Raw genomic sequence first — 27,298 nt, forward strand, 5'->3', positions numbered from 1 at the left:
GTATGCTGAAATGTAGATGTTTCTAATAGCAGTGTTCGACCTTTTGTACAAATGAAAAAATACTACGTCAAATTAAAACTACGAGTTTCACCCAGTGAAGTTTTTATTCGAGCGAATCCTTATATATTATTTCTGTAGCCTGTTTTTGGTTTCTACGCCAGATTTTCCTCAATTTTTGATCGATTTCTTTGATTTACGCCTTATTTTAAAGCTTATGGTGCTGGCTACTGACGAAAAATAGACCCACGGTCTAAAAATTGTTTTTTTTTCGGTCGAAAAACCTGTTTTAAAGAACCAGAATGAGGTTTTCGGTTAAACTTATAACTTTAATTTGCGCTATGACCGACAGAGCTGAATAGCTTGATCGGCAGAGCGTTCTCTTCGTAACCAGGAGAATGCGTGTTCGGGCCCACGCCCGGACAATCTGCATCAAAAAAATTAGAAAAATATCGCGCAGTACATAAACAATGAATAACAAATATGAGGGAATACAAGAGGTAGAAACGCTCTTAGCTGATATGAAAACTTGATGCAGCGCGGAGCTAAATTGACACTCAATTGTAAGTTTTTTTTTTTTTTTTTAAGCTTTGGCTCCAGGAAGAAAATTACAGCATAATGTAAGCGAAAATATAAGTTTTAAGATTTCAGACTACATTGGAATTGTTTTTTGTTCAGTAAAATATAATAAATCGTATGTTGAAATATAGATTCTTCTAATGAGTTTTTGACTCTTTGTACAAATAAAAAAAATACTACCTCAATTTAAAGGGTAATATATACATTTTTCTTCTTTTTGCAAAAAAACAAATAGCGTATCACATTTTTACGGCATTTGAAAAGCTACGCTTGAAAAAGAACTTAGTTCAAATTATTTTGTATTTTAACCGTGCTGATAAATGATGAACACGTGCTGCCATCTAAGTCATAACGGTTCAAACAGCCTGCGATAACAAATTGTAAAAATTTTCAAAAATAAAAACACTTCTCGGCAGGAAAAAAAATTTAAAATTACCTGTGTGTGTTTTTTTTTTTTTTTTTTTCTTTTTCTTTTTTTGCGGTAGAGCGTTCGGCTATAAACTGTCTGAACTTCGGGCCAGTTCGGGCTGTCCGACATAATAGCAAATTTACATTAATATTACGCATTACATGTACTCATAACATACAACAGATAACACACGTAATAAAATAAATGCAGTGGGAATGCTATTTGGTGTTTCGACTCCTTTATGCAGGCTGCAGCTATCATTCAGATAAGTTGACTGCTAATCGAAGGGTGTTCTTCCCTTTTTTTTTAAGCTTTTACTCCGTCCAAACCACTGAGCATAATGTAAGCATAAAAAAAAGTATTAGATATACCTCAAGGGAATCCTTTTTGTGCAGAAAAACATTTTCATTGTATGCTGAAATGTAGATTTTTCTAATAGTAGTGTTCGAACTTTTGTATAAATGAAAAAATACTACGCCAAATTAAATTTACGAGTTTCAACCAGTAAATCTTTAATTATTTATTTGAATTCGATATAAAACATTAAAATTATTATCAACTTCATTAGTAAGAAATCATTTTCTTATCCTCCGCTTTCGGCTGAAAAAAAAAACATTTTTTGCCTACGTTTCAAAAATTACACTTAAAAAACGGACTCAGTTCAACTGGTTTTGGTTTTGAATTTTAAGTGTTCGATTAAAAGAAAAACAAGTACGGGCTTTTAAGCCGTACAGGTTAAAGAAGCTTGCTATGGGAATTGTTCAAAAATAAAAACGCTTATTTTTTCAACCGAATTTATTACTTCTCTAGAATGTTTGTTTCAACCGCTACGTGAGATCTTCCTCATTCTTTAATCAAATTCCATGTTTTACGAATAATTTTAAATCGTATCGTGCTGGCTAATGACAAAACATAGACGCATGATCTTATTATATTTTTTTCGGCGAAAAACTGTTTTACTGTGTTTTATTACGCATTCCTTCAATGAATAGCTTTCGAAAAGGAAGGCACATTGCTAGGTTTGTTGTAGCGTCGTACTGTTAATTAGAATGGCGTCAGTTCGAATCCGTGACACTAAATATCTCTTTAATGTTTCTTTTTTTTCCGTCAAATGCTCACATGGGCGGACTGTATTTGCCACAACCTGTTTTTTCACATGCAAAATTACAGATTTTTCACGTGTCACTCAACCACACTTTTAATGATATTTATATTTGTATTGAAAATACGTACAACCAAAAGGGGAGCGATGATCAAATTATCACAACGTTGTATTTAACGAGGTTTTGTTACTGATGTCTTCAAATTACATGCCTTCTCTTGTGCGCTTAATTTTATCCGTTTACTTTTTTCGGTTTTTCTTCATAATATTCTTTCTTTGAAATTTTTAAAGAGCGAAATGCCTTATGAAACGATTCGAAGTACAGTGCGGAGTTCCGCACGGGTCGACTAGTAAGTTAAATTTAGTTTCAGTTTTGTAATTTGAATATACGATTAAGGGGGGAAATGTTGTACTCTAATCATATATTCAAATAGGTAAATCATTTCTGCATAGCGATACAATCTCGAAAGGCCAAGGCCACTCTGACGTCATACTTATCCTTCCCACAATTCCCTTCTTCCCCCTTCAATAGTTTGTTCTTTGTTCTCTTGATATAGTGTGTGTATCTGTTTTTGTGCCGTATGGAATATATTTTATAATATGTGTACATTTAGTTTTTAGTCATTCCTAATTAAATCTTTACGTGTTGTTCGTCTATTCATCTATTGACTCTTCTTCATGCGTTCAGAAAACTCAACTATCACACCGCTGCCTATCGAGATAAGAAAAGGTAAGCCAACCTTTCCTTACAACAATTAGATACTCTCATCATAAGCATTTCAAACAACAAAATCTGTATTCAATAATCGTGGATGCGTGGGAAGAAAGTAAACAATTGCGACTCATTTGAGAGTCAAACATATATGAATGACTACTAAAATTTTGTAATTTTCCCCCTTTACGGCAATTTTTTCTAATTAATATCCCGAATGAACTGCCCGGTTTCAGATCAGGTAGGAGGACAGGGCTCTTGCCCCGGGTAGTAAGTTTAAACGAAGATCCAAAATGATGCCATGACCTCCTTGACGAGACTAAAGAAGGTTTAAAATTGCGTTTCTAAGACTTTAATTTCGGAACATTTCACTGGTTGAACCACCGACCTTAAGCACACAATTAAGTCTCTGATTCAACCCTTCCACCTTAACTTAATCAAACATAGCCTAAAAATGTTGGCTCCGAAATCTAAAATGTGTTTTTAGAGGATAGCCTTTCCTAATGTCATCAAAAAATGCTTAATGACATTTTTCGGATTTCTTTTTCAAAATTTTTGCGATGGACTTTTTGCAATTACTACCAAAGACATTCTCAGTTAGCGTCTTTAGAGAAGCCTCTAATCCCACCCCCTCTCACTTAATTTATTGAAAAACAAACTAAAATTGCGTTTTTCAGACATTAGTTTCAAGAACTTTCGGGGAAGGACTCCGGATCCCGCTTTTCTCCAAACTATTTTTTCCGAACTAATTTCCAAACTAATTTTCTCCAACTATACCTCCAAATTTCGTTTTTAGACGGTTCCGTGGAGCCACAGAACCCTTCCTGCCTAAACTAGCCTGAAATTGACTTCAGTTTCTAAAAACAGTTCATGAGGGCACACTGAACCCCCGCCCGCTCTTAGTCCCATCGTTATCAAACAACGCCGAAAATACGTTTTTGGGACTGTAATTTCTAAAAAATTCCGGAGGAGAACTGCTTGGCTTATTTAACTTTTCGCCGCGCTAGTGCATACCCATCAATCGTCGAGGTAAGGTGGACAAAAGGTGTATACGTAAAACCTGTAAAGTTGACCACCCTTGTAAGTTGACCACCTGTCTAAGTTGACCGCCATTTTCAGGCACAGAATTAGATCTTATCATATAATTCAACCTCTGTAAGTTGACAACCTGCTAAAGTTGACCACTAAAGTAGTGCACCGCAAGTGGTCAACTTACACAGGTTTCACTGTAGTTGTATTGTTCAGATATTAATATCGAAAAATATCCGTAAGATCCGCCGATGCTTCCCAGTATCGTTAACGTCACCAAAAATAGTATAAAATTGAGCTTTTAGAAACATCCGTTTAGTCTCAAAACCCTTCCTTCTAAAAAAATAGCCTATAATGTATTTTAGTTCTGAAAAATATTTCGGTTCGGAATATTTTCACGTTTCCCCTATCGTTTTCAAACACAGCCAAAAATGGGTTTTTGAAACAATAGTGCCGAGAAATTACCGGAGAACAGCCGCCAGATCCCCTACCATCACCAAAACAGCATAAATTTGCGTTTTGAACTTCAATTTCGAAACCTTCAATGGGAGACGATTGAATCTCCCTCCCTCTAGCAACGTCAACAAACGTAACCCAAAATTGCGTTCTTAAAACTTCAGTTTTGGAAAATTTTCGGAAAGAACGTCGATCCTTCCTACGCTACGGTCATAAAAAAAGGCTTCAGACTGATTTCAATTTGGAAAGAATTTTAGGAAAGAACATCAACATTACTATCTACTGAAGCCTCGAAAAAGTTCCTAAAATTGCGATATTTGACGTCAATTTCGAAAATTTCTCCATGCACCTTGAGTATACCGGACTCTTTTGTCCTTGCAACCGAACACAACCAAAGATTAACTAAAGCTATTTTTCATACGCCAATTTCGATAATTTTCTCGGAGTAATCCCCCTTCCCTGATTCCCCCCCCCCCCCCGTCTTTCCTCTGATGTCACCGAAGACAGACTATAAAATGCGTTTTTAAGATTAGTAAATTTTGGTATCTATTACTTTCTTCAAAGATATAAATTGCACCTAAGGAGTTTCTTATTATAAAACATTTCTTCCTTTTTATAGGTTCATCATTCTTCCGTTCTTTTTTTTTAAGAACTTGGTATAGAAATTTGAAGAAAGATTTATATGGACGTTAAAGATGAGTCAAAATATGCAAATTACTCTTGAGGGGCGGCACATTAGGTCTTTGCACAAGGGCGGTCGACACCCTAGGATCGGCCCTGTCGATAAGATAAATAAATACCTTTATCCTGAACAGTAAAGTAAGACAAAACAACGTTAGAAGAAGCACAAATTTGCAAATTACAGCAGACAAGTGTTTCGGCGTTACAGGGAACGCCTTTTTCAATGCAAAAAATAATGAGCTTATGGATGAAAAGACTTCCGACAAAAGCCAAGAGCAGATAAGCATGCAGCTTAAAAGATAAAAACAGCGGATTAGCCAAACACCATGACAAAGTTATAAACCGATCAGGAACCAATAGGAATGCAAGCAAAGGCCAAGAGCTTTCTCTTAGGTACGAAACCCAGAAAGAAAGAATTCAATTGGACAAAGATTAAGCCGAAGCTTAAACAAAAAGAAAAGAAATTGTCAGTAACCGTGAACCGCAAGAAAGGAAAAGCTGAATGGAAAACCATGAAATAAACTAAACAGAAACAAAAAATATTCGAAAAAAGGAAAAATAAAGATAAATAGAAGAAAATTGGGGAGGGGGGTGTCAATCAAGACAAAAAGGTAAAAATAAACAAAGGAAGATAGATAAAAATGAATGGGAAAAAGGGGGGGGATGGAGAAAGGACAGTATTAAAGATATGGGAGCCAAATGTTGGAAAAATATGGAACTGCACTAAGATCGTTAACTAAGTTAGAACTGTTCCTCAAAATATGAAAGGATTCCCAAAAGTCAAAATCTGGTGAATTGGGGCATTTTTGGATAATCTGATAAGAGTTAACATCAAAAGAGTGATTCGAATCCCAACAATGTTGAGCAATACTAGACTTATTTAATTGTTGTTTTTTCACATAATTTTGATGCTCATTCAAGCGAATTTTTAAAGCACGCCGACTCTGTCCAATATAGGCAAGTTTACAACTACAATTAATTCTATAAATTCCACAACAATTAAGAGGGTGAATAGGGTCTTTAAGAGAAGAGAATAAAAGTTTATTAATAGGAGAGAACAATACCTGGAATTGGAAACGTTTTAGAATCTTAGCAACCTGATAGCTTACAGATGAAAAGAATGGCAAAACAACCAAATTCTTTCTGATGAAGGTTCGGTTAAACACATTAGTTTGGGATTTATTTGAAAGTTTTTTATAAATGGAATCAATCAAAGTTGGCGGATAGTCTCTGTCAATTGCCACATCTTTAAGATAATTAAGTTCCACTTTAAGAAGTTCCGACGAAGAACAAATATTAACTGCGCGATAAACAAAATAATTGAAAGCAGAATATTTTTGATTTGGAGGATGAGACGATAGTCTATGAGGAGGTAAAGAAACAGCAAAAGGTTTGCGATAAACAGTAGTTTCAAAACCGATTTCAGTACGAGAAACAAGTACATCAAGAAATGAAATGCAATTATTCCGTTCTTTCTCACAAGAAAACTGAATATGAGGATCAATGGAGTTTAAAATAGATAAAACATCATCACTCTCAAACTGATTCTGGTTCATTAGAACAAAACAATCATCAACATACCGAACATAAAATTGAAACTGCAATTTTTGGAACAGTTAACCTCAAAATAATGCATGTAAATATCACTAAGTGGGTTTCCCATAGCCAGACCATCTAACATAATATAAAATTTCCCATTAAAAACAAAAGAACATTACTTAAGACAAGTACGGGTAAGAAAAATTAAATCCTCAATTTCCGTATTGGTAAAATGAAATTCAGAAAGTGTTCTACGAAGGCATAACAATGAACCCTCGACGGGAACGTTCGTAAATAAAGAGTTAACGTCAAAAGAAGCCATAAAAGAATTATTTGGAACGAAAGTATGAATTTCTTTAACAAACTCAACATAATTTTTAATAGTAAATAAATTGTGACTCCTAAGAGGAGAAAACACAGAGACTAAATATTTTGCAAGTTTGTACGAAGCCGTACCAATATCGGAAACAATCGGCCTGAAAGGAATACCAGCTTTATGCACCTTAGGTAAAGCATAAAAATCTAGGACAATTAGCAATAGATGGAACAACAGAGCGTTTAACATTTGAAGGAATAGACTTAACAGACTTGACAGCAGATGAAATAGTTTTTAACTCTTTATCACAAAGGATCTTTAGAAATTTCAGCATATGGCCCAGAAGAAATCAAATCATTAGTTTTATCAACATAAGATGATTTGTCAAGAACAACAATTTGGCTACCCTTGTCAGCTTTGGTAACAACCAGATCAGAATTCGAAACTAAGTCTTTAACAAAATGGCTAACAGTATTAGCAAATACAGATTTAGAAATTTTCGAGTTAAAGTCAATATAAGAAGCATAAGATGCCGAATCGAATCTTTTTGAGAGGAAGTTAAGGCACTAAATTTAAAAGCTTTCTCAACAGGAGCAATAAGCTTTAAAAAATAAGGTTTAACACTCACAGCAAAATTATCCTTACATTTTAGAGCCTCAATTTGAGAATTGCTTAATGGAACGCTAGAAAGATAAACAACAACATTCTTATTGACAACAGGTAAATTATCAAGAGGAACGACATTTTATCTCTTAAGCTGCATGCTTATCTGCTCTTGGCTTTTGTCGGATGTCTTTTCATCCGTAAGCTTATTATTTTTTGCATTGAAAAAGGCGTTCCCTGTAACGCCGAAACATGTGTCTGCTGTAATTTGCAAATTTGTGCTTCTAATAACGTTGTTTTGTCTTACTTTAAAAACATCGATTTTTCCAAAACATCGACATCGATGTCGCACCCCTAATTGTGTGACATAGTTAAACAAGGATACTTTCCTAAAAGGAGAACCGATTTCACTTTTTTATGACTACTTGATAGGATTACTAAGATTTGTAAGTGTTCCCAAGGGAAAAAAATCTTCTTTATTAGTGTAATGAAAGAAAGAAGAGTAATTCGTTAAAAAATTTTTGTGTGTTTTACTTTGTTTCCTTTGTTTTAGATCTTGCACAGAGAGCTCAATAGAAGAAATGATCAGACCTGAAATATTTTGAACCCAAAAAGAAAACATAACAAAAAAGAGAGAGAGAGAGAAGAATTTAACGAGATAAAATGAATTTTGTAAGTGCTAGTTTTTAAGTTTAAAACTAATTGAAGTACTACAAGATTTCTTGCAGCACGCTTATTTGCTGGTGTAATTAACAATCCCAACAAAACATAAATGTGAAAAAGGAGCCGATTTCAATCGAAATGAGGTTCAAAGTTCTCGGTGTCACCCACAGAAGAATTTAGATCAAACGGGAACCAAGTTCCATAATGGTTCCCTCCATAGCTCTTGAGTAACTTAACTGATATAACTTGTGTAAAGTTGCACGGCGCTTGTGGAAGATTACACCACGATAATGTAACTAGGATAATTCCAGGAGAGATAAACCACGTTTTTTCTTCGTACTCTAAAAGCTGTACATTTACATATACATATTTTACTTTTCCTTGTATACAGGGCCTGATTAACACACGGTCCGGCGGGTCCATGGACCTGGGCACCACAAATTTAGGGGCACCAAAATAGCCTAGCCTAAATTCTCACTTTACTTTTTCTCAATTTTAAGGGAGAGGGGGCTCAACATTTTTTAAAAATCACCTCAAAAACTCATAAAGTTAAAAAAAAAATTTATAATGAAAAAATTGCCTATCAGCAGCTGTTCCAGTGAACGTTCCTTTTCATTTTTGAAAAGAATAAAAAATCATTTGAGAAGCTGCATTTCTCAGGATAATTGACAGGTGTTTTCCCTTAATGACCATTGAAAATTCTGTGACATCAAACATAGATTTCGATTATTTGATCGATACATTTGCCTCTGTTAAATCCAGAAAGAAGCCTTTTTAAAGCTTGATGTCAGAATTAGTAAGATTTTTTTTTTTTTTTTTGCAGTTTTAAATTGTTTTTTAAGTCTTTTTCGCCTTAAGAGGCAATTTTAACTGTGATTAGTTTGGTGACTATCAAGTGTTTGATATTCAAATCCCAGGTTTCTTTTTAAATGTAGTAATGTTCCTTTAAAATATAGTTTCTAGTATACTAGGCTTCTAGTATGAAACATTGACTTTAAAATTGTGCGGATTTTCTCATGGGGGGGGGGGGGGTACCAAATTCTACAGAGGACCTGGGCACCAGTTTGGCTTGATCGGGCCCTGCTTGTATATACATAGTGTATGATATTTCTTACAAAAATCCTAATATCTCACACGGTGATCCATCTCACATGATGATCCATCTCTCCCAAAATTATCCAATAGCATAACGTTTCATGAATTTCTGCGTAAGGTTGCATCAGAATTTTCTGTAGCTTACAGAGAAATTGTTTGAAAAGTGCTTGAGCAAAAATTAAGCTTTCATATGACTTTTTTGAACGGGTTCTCATTTAAAAGTTGACTTATAGTTCAAGTTAACTATTCGATGGTTTAAATTATCCAAACATATTAAATTAGCAAGTAATATATGCTTTCTATACGTTCTAAATTGAAAGTATAAAAATAAATTAATAGGTTACGATGCTTTAAATTTTGTTTTAACAGTACAAAAAAAAAGCAGTTTTCATGTAAGAAACTCTTGCTTTTTCTTTCAGTTTTTGATTTTAATCATTCGTTTATTCAATATTTATTAAGTTAATGTTTTTACGCAACCAATGTACAGCAATCAACTTCACACTAATTCGAAATTTATTTTGCTATACAAACAAGACATTTTTATAGCTCTAAGAGGAAATAACACCCAGGACACCTGAGTGGGATCGAACCCATAACGTCAGTCTCACAGACAGCTCGCAAAGCACATTTTTCTGCTCGACCATAAAGGTCTTTCTTTGGAGCTCTGCGTGGCTATTGATCCTTACGCATGCGCTTTGAATTCAAACCTCGTAAGGTTCGTCCAACAGTTTGAGTTTTTAATAAAAAAAAATTTGAAAAAAAAAAAAAAATAGAACCGACTTCGAAATTGCTCTAAAAAGTAAAAAATAATTTTATTCTTTAAACACCATCGATACTACTTTTAAACATAATTTTTGAAGTTGGCGCGAAAACAATAAGTGAAATATTGTATCCATGCTTCGTTCATATTTTTTCAGAAAATCATCCAAAGTTAGGAACGAAACATTTAAATATTTGCTCAAATATGCTGTCATCAATGCATAATGTATGTAGTAGGGAAGAAACTGGACCTGGTTAAATTTATGTAGTTTTAGTTGAGCTATGGCTGTGAATGATTTTATCTATCGTTTTTGCGCCAACTTCAAAAATTATGTTTAAAAGTAGTATCGATGGTGTTTAAAGAATAAAATTATTGTTTATTTTTTAGAGCAATTTTGAAGTCGGTTTATTATTTTTTTTCAAAATTTTTTTATTTCATTCTTTTTAGTGTAAATGTATTGAGAAATAGTAAGAAGTTACTATTACGAAACTTCAACTTTTTAGCCTACTTTCCCAGTAAAAGTCAGAAAAAGAAGAAAAAAGCATGAAAGAAGGCTTAATGCATCTTAAAAATATCGCAAAAAACAAAAAAAAGCCAAAAATAAATAAAATAATTAGATAAATATTGAAAAATTAAAAATTGGAAAGTAGGGTATTGAGATGGGGAAAAATGTCTGTCGGTTTGTCGGTCTGTCTGTCTGTCTGCCCCCCCCCCCCTTATAACTTTTGAATGAATAGTCCGATTCGAACAAACTTTTTTTTGTTCGAAAGATCTCGGCGAGGACACCTCATTCCCATATTTCACTTTTTGATTTGAACTATTTTTTGTTCAATTTTGAACAGTTCAAAAAAACTTAACATTAGCGCCTACGGGGAAATTCAAGGCAATTCCGAACCGTGAGGCGAATTTGCTTCAAACAAACTTTGTAGGAAAAAGCTTTTGATGAAAAACTTATATATAAAATATCTTTTTGATTTGAACAATTTTCCGTTCAATTTTGAACAGTTCAAATCCCTTAACATTAGCGCCTACGGGGAAACTGAAAGTCAATGTAGATTCCGTACTTAAAGGCGGATTTTTTTCAAAGAAATTTTGTTGGAAATAGCTCTTGACACCAAACTACAGACTTCGACTCCGAGAATGTAGGGGCACTTGACTCCGACTCCGACTCCTATGCCCGACAATTAATCGGACTCCGACTCCCCGACTTAGACTCTGACTTCGTAGCTTTGGCAAAAATTTATACACGTAGAACAAATGACTGACACCGATTCTTAGATATTCGACTCTGACTCCTTTACCTCAAAATGAGATTGACTCTGACTCCGACTCCGCAGCTATGGTTCTGACTGTGAAATAATTATTGTTGATCTGACTTGTTTTTTTTTTTACGCTTAAGTTTTAATTTAGGTATTCAGTTTTCGGCGAATAAACTCGAAGTCATTTATGTTTCTACATAAAGATATGCGCAGACGATTTTTTTTTTTTTTTTTTTTTTGACAATGAAAATTATTTCTTTAAGTTGACATTTTATTGTTTTTATTTATTTTGGTAAGTGCATTAATTCATTTAAAAAATTGTTTTTGGCAACAGGGAAAAAGAAACGATTTTTTTTTTGATATGATGTATTTATTTTAATGAGCTTATTAATTTTAATTATTATTTTTTCGTTTTGAAAGCTGTTGAAGATTTTTTTAATGGAAAAAAGTGTATTAGCTGCTTTGTTTAAAAGTTGCTGCTGCTTTTTTTTTTTTTTTTTACGCATTTAGTTTTTTTAGATGAGTGAGGAATATTTTATTCCTAGAAATCAGCTTAAAGTATTTTAAAAATATGTTTGAAAAAAATTGCGATTTTAGCTATTTTTGAGAATATTGATCAGGTACTAGAAAGCAGTATGAATATACGGGAAAGTAGGCTCGTCTAGTTCTAGACAGAACTTCTTGTTTTCATAAAAACGCTCCTTGCCAAAAAAAAAAACTATAAACACGCCTTAAACTTTTAGCGATTGGCAATAAAATTTATCTTTGTTCCTCTCTGGAATTCATTTGTGCGTTAATTTAATTATAACCATTTAAATATTACGTTTTCCCTAACTAATTTACATTGCACATCATACAAGTTGCTTGTGATGCAATCCTGTATCTCCTTACGTAGCCCAGATCATCTGTTATTAGCATAGATGATAACGATAAAAATACCACTATGGTTGAGGCAAACCTAACCTGGTAGCATTGTGAAGGTTAAGCAGATCCTAATCACTGCATTGCCTCGCTCCCAGGTTAGGTTTACCTCCACTAAAGAGCAATGAAACTGAAGAAACTTACTGCTTGCTTCAGAGAAGCCTTCATTCAAAATTATCATTACAATTTCAATTAATTTTACTGTTGTATGGCACCAAACTTTTGTAACAATGAGTTTCATATTTAATCATTTAATAGGGAAATTGCAAGAAATTTACTGTTTTTTGACCATAACTTTTTTCTAAAGAACAAATATGGTCAAATAAAGTAATGGGACCTAAGTTGAGCCATCCCCTATCCATTGAAAAAAGAATCATCGAAATCGGTTCACTAGGTGAGACGCTGTGAGTGGACAAACAAAAAAAAAACATACATAGGGTCATTCCATAGAAATGTCAACCTCAACCTCAGAAATTGTTTTTTTCACAAAGCCTTAATTGTGACCTATCATTTCATTCAGCATACTTTCTAGTACATAAATCCAATAACAGTTTGCAAAAATTTCATTCGGTGTTTTTCTTCTGGCTCAAAACGTGCGAGGTTGTAGAAAAGGCTTAGGATGTGCAAAAAACATGCGTCTATGTTTTCTTGTGTAATGTAAAATTTTTTTCAAATTTTTAAAAGAACTATGTTTATTCTAAATGAATAGATGTTGGCCCAATAAAATTGACTGTTCTTTTTGCATGCATTATAAGATAAGTCTTTTAATTAGTTTGGTTATTTCACTGAAAATATTTACGTTACGTTAGTCACGAAAATGTACTATTTTCTGCTTAAAAACTAAACCAGATGATTGAACCAAACAGCACTTTTTATTTTCTTACATCTGTGTCATATCTACTTAAAAATAGCAAAATATTCATTTTAGTATCAGTAGATGTAAAATAATTAGTGTGACTAACGTAACATTTGAGCTGTGACTAACGTAACGGTTTGCATGTGACTAACGTAACATTTTAAAAATGACTGCTAATATTTAAAATTTGTTTAATTTAATGTAAATTTTCATGAACAATTTTGAATATGTAGGCATTCTATATTGATTAAAAAGAAAAGGGTGAAAAATACCAGTAATATTACATTGTAGACCTTCTGTTTACTTAGAAAAATACTTTTTTAAAGGTCTTTATGAAGATACTTCCAATTTAAAGAATTATTAAAAAAGAAAAAAAGTGAGTAAAGCAAAATGAGTACTCTGCTGAATGTGCATTCAACACAAGAATCCAAGCTTAAGAATTAAGATAATAGAAATACAATCTAAACAAAGAAGAACGTCTCTTTTTTAGAAAATACATCTCCACCTATTATTAAAATGAAGTAACGGCTGCTCGTTGGAAAACATTTGAAGATGTTACATAATACAGTGACAATGAGTGCTGCTGTCATATATTTCAGAAAATGCAAGAATGATCATTTAGAAATTCAATTATTTGCGGTGATATCTGGAATTAAAATGCATTCTGATAAAACGTTCGAATATTTTTTTTTTCAATATTACATTTTAACTCAAAAGGATGCACAACGCTATTCGTTCGATGCATCAGTAAACCTTAAAAAATAATATGCCATTGAAAAGTACTACGGAGTTTCTTATAACGATAGCTAGTATAACAGCAGAATACTAAAATTCAGTGAAACTACCAACTTGCAAAAAGTTAATTTTTTAAAAGAGAGATATTTAGGATTTAATTAGACCAAGAATGATGTTATTCAGTTTGTAAAAGCAGTTTTTTTTTCATTTCTTTATTTTTTTTCGCACATTCAAATTGAGTTAATTGAACCGAATCCTTCCATTCAATTTCTTACACTAATATAGAAAAAAAGTAAAGAAAGAACCATAATGCAACACAAAGAAGGTTCCTAAAAAGTGTAAAAGTAATAAAAGAGCAAGAAATTAATTACAAAAAGTTTTTTATATGCATTCATTGCTTGTTATTCGATGGTTACGTTAGTCACGTTACGTTAGTCACACACAGTTTTTCGTAAAAGTACTATTAAGGGGCAAAAAAGATTCATCTGTAACAAATCTGCAGTACATTTTTTAAAAAAGATTGTTTACCTCTTACAAATATATCGTCCAATTTTAAATGCCTGAGTAAGTTTCAGAAAAAATTGTCTCGTAATATAAGCATTGTTTCTCAGGGTTGCAAAAATGTTACGTTAGTTACGACGCCTTTTTTGGTGAAAAAACACCCACCAGCGCTTATTTTGCTTCAAATTCTTGGTAGAAAGGAAAAATAGTCACCTTGTACATTTTAAATCTGCATATTAAACCAAAACACATTTATTTTTACTCCCGGTGTAAGTAAAAAGAGTTTGAAAATCAGCTGCGAACGTTACGTTAGTCACTATGGAATGACCCCATACGGTATGAACTGATAACCGCCTCCTTTTTGAAGTCGGTTAAAAAGATACGACTTACTCCAGAATTCATGTAACCTTACACCTGTTAATCCTGGTAACCTTACACAAAACCTGTTCTTGTTACCTCCTGAAATTGCCACCAACAAAATGCGATACTAATTATCTCAAAGAAAATACCTGACAAACCTGAATAAGAGCTGCTTTTTGCCGGACATGATCGCCTCGCTGCCCATTTGCATCGCCTTAGCTTTCTCACAGAGGCCGCCTTCCCCCTGTGTGAAAACCAATGGATTAAAGTTATCAATGTATTGGGAAGCAAGAGGTCAAATGGGGCGAAAACCTCTGGTTTTTGAACATTTTCGACGCACTTTTTGTCATTCAAACTTTTTATGTTATTTACGTTGTTTCTGTTAATTGTTTTTCTCCTGTTCTTGGCCCGAGCCATTGGAAAAAAAAGTTTGAAATTAATTAACATTCACAGGAAACTGCTGACGAAATAGAATGTGATTCACTAGCAGCAAGTGGAACTTTCAAACGTGGCTCTGAAAATTGTGAAAAAGAACCGCCGAGGTAATATTCCTGTTTGTAAATAGTTGTAGGGGAGAATGGGGAGGGATACTTGATTCCTGGAGGTACATGATCCCTCAGCCAAAAATGTACCAAAATCATTAAGTAGAGGTTTGAAACCTGGAAACAATGTAAACGTCATACTTGTACACAAAAACTGGCAACACTTAGTCTTTTTTAGCCATTTTGTTTTAGCTCAAGAAATGATCGTCTGAATGTGTCAAGGGAAACTTTTTTAAGGAAAGCGTTCTGAAGTTTATACATTGTCTGTTATATATAACTTAAAAAAATTAGAGAAGTGAAATTTTAAAGTATAAACAGTCTTTAACAGTTAAAACATATATTTAGTAAACATCCACTGATTGTTAATAATAGAACGTAACAAGTATGTTTGCAAAAATCTCATGTACTTGATCTTTTTTTTTTTTTTTTTCAGGGATACATGGTCCCAGGGATCAAGTATCCCTATAACAATATAAACATATTGAAAACGTTATAACTGTAGTGTACTTAGTTGACTTTTATTTTAAATATTCAAAACGTTAACATAATAAATTTATCATAGTATAGGGGATAGATATAAACAGTCACTGCATTAAATCTGCTAAATCTTATATCTTTAAACGAGCATTTCTTGTGAGTATATATATATATATATATATATATATATATATATATATATATATATATATATATATATATATATATATATATATATATATATATATTTATATATATATATATATATATATATATATATATATATATATATATATATATATATATATATATATATATATATATATTTCGTATCTGGGAAACGGCTCTAACGATTTGGAGGAAATTTTGGATTTAATTGTAGTTTAGCATTCTAAGTTCATCTACATCAGTGTTTTTTCTGTAAAAACGCGATTTTTTTTACAAAAAAGAGTTTTTTAATATAAAGTCTACTTGAGTTCAGCCCTGAAAAAAATTGTGAATTGACACATAAGGCAGACGATTTGCAACCATAACAATAAAAAATTTGTCCCTTCTTGCTTTAAAATTTTAAACTTGCTTAGGGTTGCCAGGTTTGACCATAGACTAATAATAATAATAGACCGAGCTATGGCAACCCTTTTGCTGCTCATAAATCAAACCATGTGATTGGTGGATATCCTAGCAACAGCGGGCATTGATCGTAGCAGACGATCAACGCCCGCGAGAAATAAAACAAATAGAATCGATAAACACGAAAGAATGATCTTTTATGGAGTCCGATTTGTAAATTTGTTATTCTAAATTGTAAATTGAGTTTTTCGTTTAGATAGTACTGTGCATTTTCTCTAGTCAATTTCAATAACTCTCTAAGCAATTAAAGATGCAAGCGCCCAAAAAGAATCGGAAAACGGTAAGATTTTTACCTACAATTTCAATTTAAGAAAGCGTTAACGCAAAACGTTTACGTCATTACGTTCATGCCAACGAAGATGTAGCAGTTCCAAATGAAATAAAAGTTACTGAAAACTGTGATCAAAAACTTATTACTAGTGTCAAAATAATGCATAACTAAAAGAAAAACAGTTCAATCTCTGCACCTGGAAAAAAAAATATAATGAAAACACATTACGTCTTAAAATACATGTCGAGTGCCAAACTACAGATAATGTTGCCATCTAGCAACCATGCTGCCAAAGTTTTCGCCAAGCCTCCCACCAGTCACATGATGTATCCATGAACCAATTTTTTCATCAGCAAATCTGGGAAAGCTCGGTCTACTCTTATTATTAGTCTATGGGTTTGACTGACATTAGCCACTTTGGCTAATTTCAATCGCACTTGACCTAAAAACAAATTCAAAAGCATTATGTAAGTCGATGTAAAACTTTTTTTAAGCAAAACTATTGCTTGACCGTCTTATTTTATTTTAATTATTTATCTTCTTTTTAACATTTCAAATAATTTTAAATGTTTTTTTAAATCATGCATCTAAATTTTATTTCGAAAAAACAAATGTCTTGAGACTATTTATATTTTGTTAAGACTGTTGTTGTTATAATTTGTTGGTGTGGTTTGTGGATTATCAGTTTTTATGGACAGCATGCTGTATGTAGCATTTTCTGGCGTAAAGTGACCAACTGCACGAAAAGGACTTATTCCAAGTGAAATTCTCGATTGGTATAAAATCGTGAATCGAAACATAGTATGGAAGGAAGTATTGGGTTGAAGCCGATTTCACCATAGTAAAAAAAATTTTGAAAAAAAATAGAACCGACTTCAAAATTGCTCTAAAAAGTGAAAAATAATTTTATTCTTTAAACACCATCGATAATACTTTTAAACATAATTTTTGAAGATGGCGCAAAAACAAAAAGTAAAATCCATTGTAACCATACTTCGTTCACATTGTTATCAAAAAATCATCCAAAGTTAGGAACGAAACATTTATACCGTTACTCAAATATGCTGTCATCAATGATAATGCATGTGGTAGTGAAGAAACTGGGCCTGGTATAATTTATAATTGTAGTTGAGTTATGGCTGTGAATGATTTTATCGATCGTTTTTGCGCCAACTTCAAAAATTATGTTTAAAAGTATTATCGATGGTGTTTAAAGAATAAAATTATTTTTCACTTTTTAGAGCAATTTTGAAGTCGGTTCTATTTTTTTTCAAATTTTTTTTATTTTATTCTTTTTAGTGTAAATGTATTTCAGAAATATTAAGAAGTTACTATAACGAAACTTTACCTTATTTTTTTCATAAAAATGCTCCATACTAAAAAAATAAAAACACGCCTTAAACTTTAAGCGATTGACAATAAAAATTTATCGTTGTTCCTCGCCGGAATTCATTTGTGTGTTAATTTAATTATAACCATTTAAATATTACGTTTTCCCTAAGTAATTTACATTTCACAGCATAGTTGCATTTTGTGCAATCCTGTATCTCCTTACTCAGCCCAAATCATCTGTTATTGGCATACATGATAAAGATAAAAATACTACTATAGTGGAAACAAACCTAACCTAGTAGCATTGTGAAGGCTAAGCAGATCCTAATCACTGCATAAACCTCGCTTTCACGTTAGGTTTACCCCCACTATAGAGCAATGACACTGAAGAAACTTGATGCTTGCTTCAGAGAAGCCTTCATTCAAAATTATCACCACAATTACTATTAATATTATTGTTGTATGGCACCAAATTGTTGAAACAATGGGTTTTATGTTTAATCATTTAATAGGGAAATTGCACGAAATTTACTGTTTTTTGACCATAACTTTTTTTCTAACGAACAAATATGGTCAAACAAAGTAATGGGACCTAAGTCGAGCCATCCCCTATCCATTAAAAGAAGAATCATCAAAATCGGTCCACTAGGTGAGACGCTGTGAGTGGACAAACAAAAAAAAAAACATGCATACGGTATGAACTGATAACCGCCTCCTTTTTGAAGTCGGTTAAAAATTGGCTCCAAGTTCAAAATCTTTTAATTAATGACAGGAAAATTGTATAGTGGAAACAAAAATGTAACAGATAGTTTAAAGCAAAATGTTGATTTAATTGCATTCAGAATCTTTGTTTGGTTGATCGCGGCGCATTTTCAGCCCTAGCAATGTTTTCATATATATTTTCGCAAAGTTTGGTCTTAGAAACTACTTTTTGGCAATACGGTGCGTTAAATATGTATATGAAAACCAGCTCAGAGCTTCCCTATGTGGATGACTGTGGGGGAAAGGAGGCCTATATTCATTAGTACACTTCTTATAGCTGAAATGATTATAATACTGATGAAGTTATTACATGTATATCTCTCGTTTTTCGGAAGCATATCCAATGACTGGAGATAATCTTAATATTTTGTTAATGTGATGCGTTTCAAATATATTTGAAAAAGTATCAAACCTTAGAAAAACACGAGTTGACAAAAAAAAAAAAAAAAAAGAACTTTTCAAGCCGAGCGAGGCTCGGTCGTTCGGGTACTAATTATAATATCAGCTCGCACTTGTAGCCAAACTCAGAGTTTGTATTCACAAGTAACACCTCAAACATATAAACATAAACTAACTCAACTGATTAGTTATGTTCTGATAAGTCAAATGAACTTGAAGCAGAAAAGTTAGACATACAACGTTAGAAAAAGCACAAATTTGCCAATTACAGCAGATACGTGTTTCGGCGTTACAGGGAACGCCTTTTTCAATGCAAAAAATAATGAGCTTATGGATGAAAACACATCCGACAAAAGCCAAGAGCAGACAAGCATGCAGCTTAAAAGATAAAAACAGCGGATTAGCCAAACACCAATGACAAAGTTATAAACCAATCCAGGAACCAATAGGAATGCAAGCAAAGACCAAGAGCTTTCTCTTAGGTACGAAACCCAGAAAGAAAGAATTCAATTGGACAAAGATTAAGCCGATGCTTAAACGAAAAGAAAAGAAAATGTCAGTAACCGTGAACCGCAAGAAAGGAAAAGCTGAATGGAAAACCAAACAGAAACAAAAAATATACAAAAATAAGGAAAAATAAGGATAAATAGAAGAAATTTGGGGGGGGGGGATGTCAACAAGAGACAAAAAGGTAAAACTAAACAAAGGAAGATAGATAAAAATGAATGGGAAAAAGGGGGGGAGGGAAGGACAGTATTAAAGATATGGGAACCAAATGTTGGAAAAATATGGAACTGCAGTAAGATCGTTAAATAAGTTAGAACTGTTCCTCAAAATATGAAAGGATCCCCAAAAGTCAAGATCTGATGAATTGGGTCATTTTTGGATAATCTGATAAGAGTTAAAATCAAAAGAGTGATTCGAATCCCAACACTGTTGAGCAATACTAAACTTATTTAATTGTTGTTTTTTCACATAATTTTGATGCTCTTTCAAGCGAATTTTTAAAGCACGCCGAGTCTGTCCAATATAGGCAAGTTTACAACTACAATTAGTTCTATAAATTCCACAACAATTAAGAGGGTGAATAGGATCTTTAAGAGAAGAGAATGAAAGTTCATTAATAGGAGAGAACACAACCTGGAATTGGAAACGTTTTAGAATCTTAGCAACCTGATAGTTTACAGATGGAAAGAATGGCAAAACAACCAAATTCTTTCTGATGAAGGTTCGGTTAAGAACATTAGTTTGGGATTTATTTAAAAGATTTTTATAAATGGAATCAATTAAAGTTGGCGGATAGTCTCTATCAATTGCTACAGCTTTAAGATAATTAAGTTCCACTTTAAGAAATTCCGGCGAAGAACAAATATTAATTGCGCGATAAACAAAAGAATTGAACGCAGAATATTTTTGATTTGGAGGATGAGACGATAATCTATGAGGAGGTAAAGAAACAGCAAAAGTTTTGCGATAAACAGTAGTTTCAAAACCAATTTCTGTACGAGAAACAAGTACATCAAGAAATGAAATGCAATTATTCCGTTCTTTCTCACAAGAAAACTGAATATGAGGATCAATGGAGTTTAAAATAGATAAAACATCATCACTCTCAAACTGATTCTGGTTCATTAGAACAAAACAATCATCAACATACCGAACATAAAATTGAAACTGCAATTTTTGGAACAGCTTAACCTCAAAATAATGCATGTAAATATCACTAAGAATGTGGCTAAGTGGGTTTCCCATAGCCAGACCATCTAACATAATATAAAATTTCCCATTAAAAACAAAAGAACATTACTTAAGACAAGTACGGGTAATAAAAATTAAATCCTCAATTTCCGTATTGGTGAAATGAAATTCAGAAAGTGTTCTACGAAGGCATAACAATGAACCCTCGACGGGAACGTTCGTAAATAAAGAGTTAACGTCAAAAGAAGCCATAAAAGAATTATTTGGAACTAAAGTATGAATTTCTTTAACAAACTCAACATAATTTTTAATAGTAAATAAATTGTGACTCCTAAGAGGAGAAAACACAGAGACTAAATATTTTGCAAGTTTGTACGAAGCCGTACCAATATTGGAAACAATCGGCCTGAAAGGAATACCAGCATTATGCACCTTAGGTAAAGCATAAAATCTAGCACAATTAGCAATAGATGGAACAACAGAGCGTTTAACATTTGAAGGAATAGACTTAACAGTCTTGACAGCAGATGAAATAGTTTTTAACTCTTTATCACTAGGACCAATAGAAATTTCAGCATATGGCCCAGAAGAAATCAACATAAGATGATTTGTCAAGAACAACAATTTGGCTACCCTTGTCAGCTTTGGTAACAACCAGATCAGAATTCGAAACTAAGTCAGTAACAGAACGGCTAACAGTATTAGCAAATACAGGTTTAGAAATTTTCGAGTTAAAGTCAGTATTAGAAGCTATAAGATACCGAATTGAATCTTTTTGAGAGGAAGTTAAGGCACTAAATTTAAAAGCTTTCTCAACAGGAGCAATAAGCTTTGAAAAAGAAGGTTTAACACTCACAGCAAAATTATCATTACATTTTAGAGCCTCAATTTGAGAATTGCTTAATGGAACGCTAGAAAGATTAACAACAACATTCTTATTAACAACAGGTAAATTATCAAGAGGAACGACATGAGAAGATTTACAAAGCATGGATAATTTCTTTTTCAAAACAATTTGATGTTTATCAGAGGAACGAAGGGACCAAGAATTTCTGTCAATAACGTTAAAGTCGGGAATGGAATTAGAAACCGAAAGATGTAAATCATAAAGTTCACGTTCAATAAACGATAAATGCTTCCTAGTTTCCTGGATCGAAGCTCTGAGTAAAGCCAATTTTCTTGTGAGAAAGAACGGAATAATTGCATTTCATTTCTTGATGTTCTTGTTTCTCGTACTGAAATTGGTTTGGACACTACTGTTTATCGCAAACCTATTGCTGTTCCTTTACCTCCTTATAGATTATCGCCTCATCTTCCAAATAAAAAAATATTCTGCTTTCAATTCTTTTGTTTATCGCGCAATTAATATTTGTTCTTCGTCGGAACTTCTTAAAGTGGAACTTAATTATCTTAAAGCTGTGGCAATTGATAGAGACTATCCTCCAACTTTGATTGATTCCATTTATAAAAAACTTTCAAGTAAATCCCAAACTAATGTTTTTAACCGAACCTTCATCAGAAAGAATTTGGTTGTTTTGCCATTATTTCCATCTGTAAGCTATTAGGTTGCTAAGATTCTAAAACGTTTCCAATTCCAGGTGGTGTTCTCTCCTTTTAATGAACTTTTATTCTCTTCCCTTAAAGATACTATTCACTCTCTTAATTGTAGTGGAATTTATAGAATTAATTGTAGTAAACTTGCCTATATTGGACAGACTCGGCGTGCTTTAAAAATTCGGTTGAAAGAGCATCAAAATTATGTGAAAAAACAACAATTAAATAAGTCTAGTATTGCTCAACAATGTTGGGATTCGAATCACTCTTTTGATTTTAACTCTTATCAGATTATCTAAAAATGCCCCAATTCATCATATCTTGACTTTTGCGAATCCTTTCATATTTTGAGGAACAGTTCTAACTTAGTTAATGCTCTTAGTGCAGTTCCATATTTTTCCAACATTTGGCTCCCATATCTTTAATACTGTCCTTTCTCCATTCCCCCCTTTTTTCCCATTCATTTTTATCTATCTTTCTTTGTTTATTTTTACCTTTTTGTCTTGATTGACACCACCCTCCCCAATTTTCTTCTATTTATCTTTATTTTTCCTTTTTTCGAATATTTTTTGTTTCTGTTTAGTTTATTTCATGGTTTTCCATTCAGCTTTTCCTTTCGTGCGGTTCACGGTTACTGACAATTTCTTTTCTTTTTGTTTAAGCTTCGGCTTAATCTTTGTCCAATTGAATTCTTTCTTTCTGGGTTTCGTACCTAAGAGAAAGCTCTTGGCCTTCACTTGCATTCCTATTGGTTCCTGATTGGTTTATAACTTTGTCATTGGTGTTTGGCTAATCCGCTGTTTTTATCTTTCAGCTCCATGCTTGTCTGCTCTTGGCTTTTGTCGGATGTCTTTTCATCCATAAGCTCATTATTTTTTGCATTGAAAAAGGCGTTCCCTGTAACGCCGAAACACGTGTCTGCTGCAATTGCCAAATTTGTGCTTTTTCTAACGTTGTTTGTCTAACTTTTCTGTTCAGCACAAAGGTATTTATTTATAGAACTTGAAGCAGTTGAAATAGATGACCCTCGTTAGAATCAGAAAAAAAATGCCATAGTTAAATTTACAACGAAAAAGAGATTTACCCATTATGTAGGTCAAATTCAAATAGAATGCAAAGTTGGATTTCCACAGTTTTAACCAAGTTTTTAAAACGGAAAGATAGTATATGCTTAATTAACTTAATTTTTCTGAACAAATTGACAATGTGTAGTAGATGAGAATGATTATGTTAAGTTGCAACATCCAGTTAGGTTGAGTGGAACTTGAAGAAGTACAACAACTGTAACGTTTGCATTTGACTTTTCAGGTTTTGAAAACCTCTGCTGGAATTGACTGAGTTGGCGGTGTATTTCATGTATTTGCTAGGCTTTCTTTTTTTTTCCTCATAAATATACTGGTACTTTCATTTTTCTTCTCTTTTTTTTTTAAATTAATTCATTGATAAAACTTTTTTTTAGCCTACTTTCCCCGTAAAAGTCAGAGAAAGACGAAAAAACATGAAAGAAGGCTTAATGCATCCTAAAAATACCGCGAAAAACAAGAAAAAATCAAAAAGAAATAAAATAATTAAATAAATATCGAAAATTAAAAATTTTAAAGTAGGGCATGATAGTAGGGAAAAATATCTGTCGGTCTCTGTCTGTCTGCCCCCCCCCTAATAACGTTTGAGTGAACAGTCCAATTCGAACAAATTTTTTTGTTCGAAAGATCTTGGCAAGGACACTTTATTTTTATGTCTCAATTTTTGAGTTGAACAATTTTTTGTCCTATTTTGAACAGTTCAAAAAAAAAATGAACATTTGTACCTACGGGGAAATTCAAGGCAATCCCGAACTTAATGGCGGATTCGCTTCAAAACACTTCGTAAGAAAAAGTTTTTGATGAAGAACATGTATAGAAAATATATTTTTGATTTAAACAATTTTCTGTTCAATTTTGAACAGTTCAAATCCCTTAACATTAGCGCCTACGGGGAAAACTGAAGGTCAATGTAGATTCCGAACTTAAAGGCAGATTTACTTACAACAACTTTTGTTAGGAATATCCCTTGACGGACAACTCCAGATTCCGACTCTGAGAGTTTTGGGGCACCTGACTCCAACTCCGACTCATGTGCCCGAAAATTAGTCGGACTCTGACTCCCCAACTTCGACTCTGACTTCGCAGCTTTATAAAAAAAATTTTACACGGATGAAAAATGACTGACTCCGACTCTTAGGAATTTGACTCCGACTCCAACTCTTTTATCTCAAAATAAGTTCGACTCCGACTGTTCAATCATTGTCAGAGTTGCAGACTTAAAGGGAAAATGACCAATTCCAACTCCGACTCTTAAAATTAAAAACCTTCGGCTCCCGAATCTGTCTCGTTTGTCAAAAAATGAGATTGACTCCGACTCCGACCACCATCTCCTACATAAAAGGCCCTATCACTGGTTTCGTCACGTGACCGAAAAAGGCTAACTCAGAGGAAATTTCCCGATGAAAATGGCTTTAATTTATGTCTCTTAACATACTAAAGCTATTATTTTGAGAACAGTAGTCCCCCAAACACATTAAGAGCCATTATTTTGAAATTCAGACAAAAAACGGAAATTTTAGCAGTGACCATTTTTGATTTTCCTAATTTTTTTATATGTCAAAGTAGGTCATAAGAAGTGAACATTCTGAAATTTTTAGCCTTCCAAAAATTTTCTTTCGCTCGTTAAAAATTCCCAAAGTTTGAGGCTTTGCAGCGCTTTTTTAGAAAAATTCTAAAAGTCGCATTTCAGTGCGCTATAGCTCTTTACAGAAACACCACCTCACGGTTATGTTTATATTTATTGGTTGTACTGTATCTAGTGATGATGACTTCATAGTTGTTTTGGTTGGGGATTGTTGCTTTCTTCAGATAAGGGGTCGCAAAGCATGGATTTTATCCGTTTTTGCACAAGTTTAATCTGCGTTATTTCCCCCCAAAAAGCCACCCTCCGAAAAAATGTGACATATACTGAAAGGTTATACTATGAAGAGAGTAAATAGCACAAAATTTGTTTGAGGTTTAATTTTTTTAGGAGAAAAATGCCCTGATATTTTTCAAATTTTCAAAAATCGTGCTTTTTTGATCGCAGTTAACTCAAAACAGCATCACTAGGAAAAAAACCCTTTTATATACTATGGTACCTGGCTATGTGTAAAACATCATGAAAAAGAAAACAGCATGGGATCTCTTGTTTTCTAGAAAATAATTTTTTTTGTAGCTCATTTTATGCGTTTTCTCGTGCGTAAAACGTGTGTCCAGTATGCAGATTAGATCTGCTAAAACTTAAAGGATGTAATAAGAATGTATATATGTATGTATAAAGAAAGAGAAAAAGACTAGCACTACTTTATTTTTCTGATTTTTACAAATTGATGGTATTTTAATTGCAGGTAAATCAAAAAACGATAAATCGATATCATGTGTGTATATATATATATATATATATATATATATATATATATATATATATATATATATATATATATATATATATATATATTTATCGTTTTATCGTTTCAATTTCAAAATAATTTTTTCTTATTTATTTATTTATGTCCATAGCAATGGAAGAAATTTCATGAACAATATCTGCTTCACTTTCCTCTAAATGTCTATTTTTTATGTTATCTTCAAATACCTCTAAAAGGATGTCGATTCTTGCAAATCTGTATTATTTGCTTTTTTTTTTTTTTTTTTTGCTTTGTATATCGGCTAAAACCAGCTTGAATTTGACTTTTTGTCAGCTATTGTTCGATTGGAATATTTTTATGTCATCAATCATCTTTGTTCTCATTGCATGTTCTACTTGGTCGGGCGTCTGATCTTTCCCGGTTTTCTCACCATAAAGGAACTTTTTTTAAAGAAACTCTCTTTGTTTCATTGAAAATCGTGTACTTTTACGAGTGGGGAGAGACCACCCTTTAAATGAGATTGACAAAATATTTTCTCCTTGTTGACTGGTAGATGCCTGACCAAGACCATAAGAAACAGAACTCTGAACAGGTATTTGAAGATGACATAGAAAATAGACATTTAGAGGAAAGTGAAGCAGATATTAAGATATTATTCGTGAAATTTCTTCCACCGCTATGGACATAAATAAAAAAGAATTATTTTGGGATTGATACGATAAATCAATATTTATATATATATATATATATATATATATATATATATATATATATATATATGATATCGATTTATCGTTTTCTGATTTACCTGCAATTAAAATACCATCAATTTGTAAAAATCAGAAAAATAAAGTATTGCTAGTCTCTTTCTCTCTCGCTCTATACACACATATATATGTTTAAGGACGCTGGAATGCTTATCCTTTAAAACTATTTATTTTTATAAAAGATCTATATGAACATTAAAAACTGAGCAAAGGCTACTAAAACATTAAAACTTTTAAACAGTAAAAGGTAACATTTGAAAGGTTCGCTGTCGGGCGAAACACCTGGTCGCAAGCTCTCCAGGAACAACCTCGCTTCGATGGAGCGCACGTGAGTTAACTCTCCTGAGCCGAGTTGAGTAGCGCGCGTGTTCGCTACTGATTGCGCTGATCAACTGGAGCTGTAAAACAGAGGAGTTCCGGAGTCCACTGACCTGGAATCCCCACAGTACTCCCCCTCCAGTGACAACGAAACGCTTTATGAATACTTATGGAATCGAACACGACGCCCTGATCGCGTGGTGTAAAACTCCTCTGTGGTTTTCGATGGAGCACTAGTAGGTAGTTCCAAGGATGCCGGAGTCAATTTTTCAGGTTGTACTGGAGGTGATGGGGTTGATCCAGTATCCGTAATACCCTGTTCGCACTGCAACATTTGATCCGGGTTACCGCTGATCCGAGTTAAAGTTAACCCATTTTCCTTTTCTCACTGTTCGCATTAGCTACCGCTGATCCGGGTTAAAAATACTCTAGAACCAGTTTTTAAGTGAGAAAACTGACTGGTGTCGAGAGTATTCTAAAGTTTGTTTTGGTTTTGCTTCTCGAAGTTTGCTGCTTAATATGATGCACTCGCTTAATTTGAG

The 27,298-nt window shown here is 33.1% G+C and overlaps 1 long non-coding RNA gene across 1 annotated transcript in view; it reads left to right on the forward strand.

The window, feature by feature from the left end:
* The window catches only part of LOC129233904 (uncharacterized), a 42,597-nt gene extending 27,489 nt beyond the window's left edge, over positions 1-15,108 (forward strand). Inside the window, exons 2-3 of the long non-coding RNA XR_008581497.1 lie at positions 7,977-8,095; positions 15,027-15,108. This is a non-coding gene — a long non-coding RNA (uncharacterized LOC129233904). The remainder of the gene's footprint in view (positions 1-7,976; positions 8,096-15,026) is intronic.
* The last annotated feature ends 12,190 nt before the right edge of the window (positions 15,109-27,298 follow it).

The sequence above is a fragment of the Uloborus diversus genome, unplaced genomic scaffold (genome assembly GCF_026930045.1).
Source record: "Uloborus diversus isolate 005 unplaced genomic scaffold, Udiv.v.3.1 scaffold_789, whole genome shotgun sequence".
Classification (NCBI taxonomy): domain Eukaryota; kingdom Metazoa; phylum Arthropoda; class Arachnida; order Araneae; family Uloboridae; genus Uloborus; species Uloborus diversus.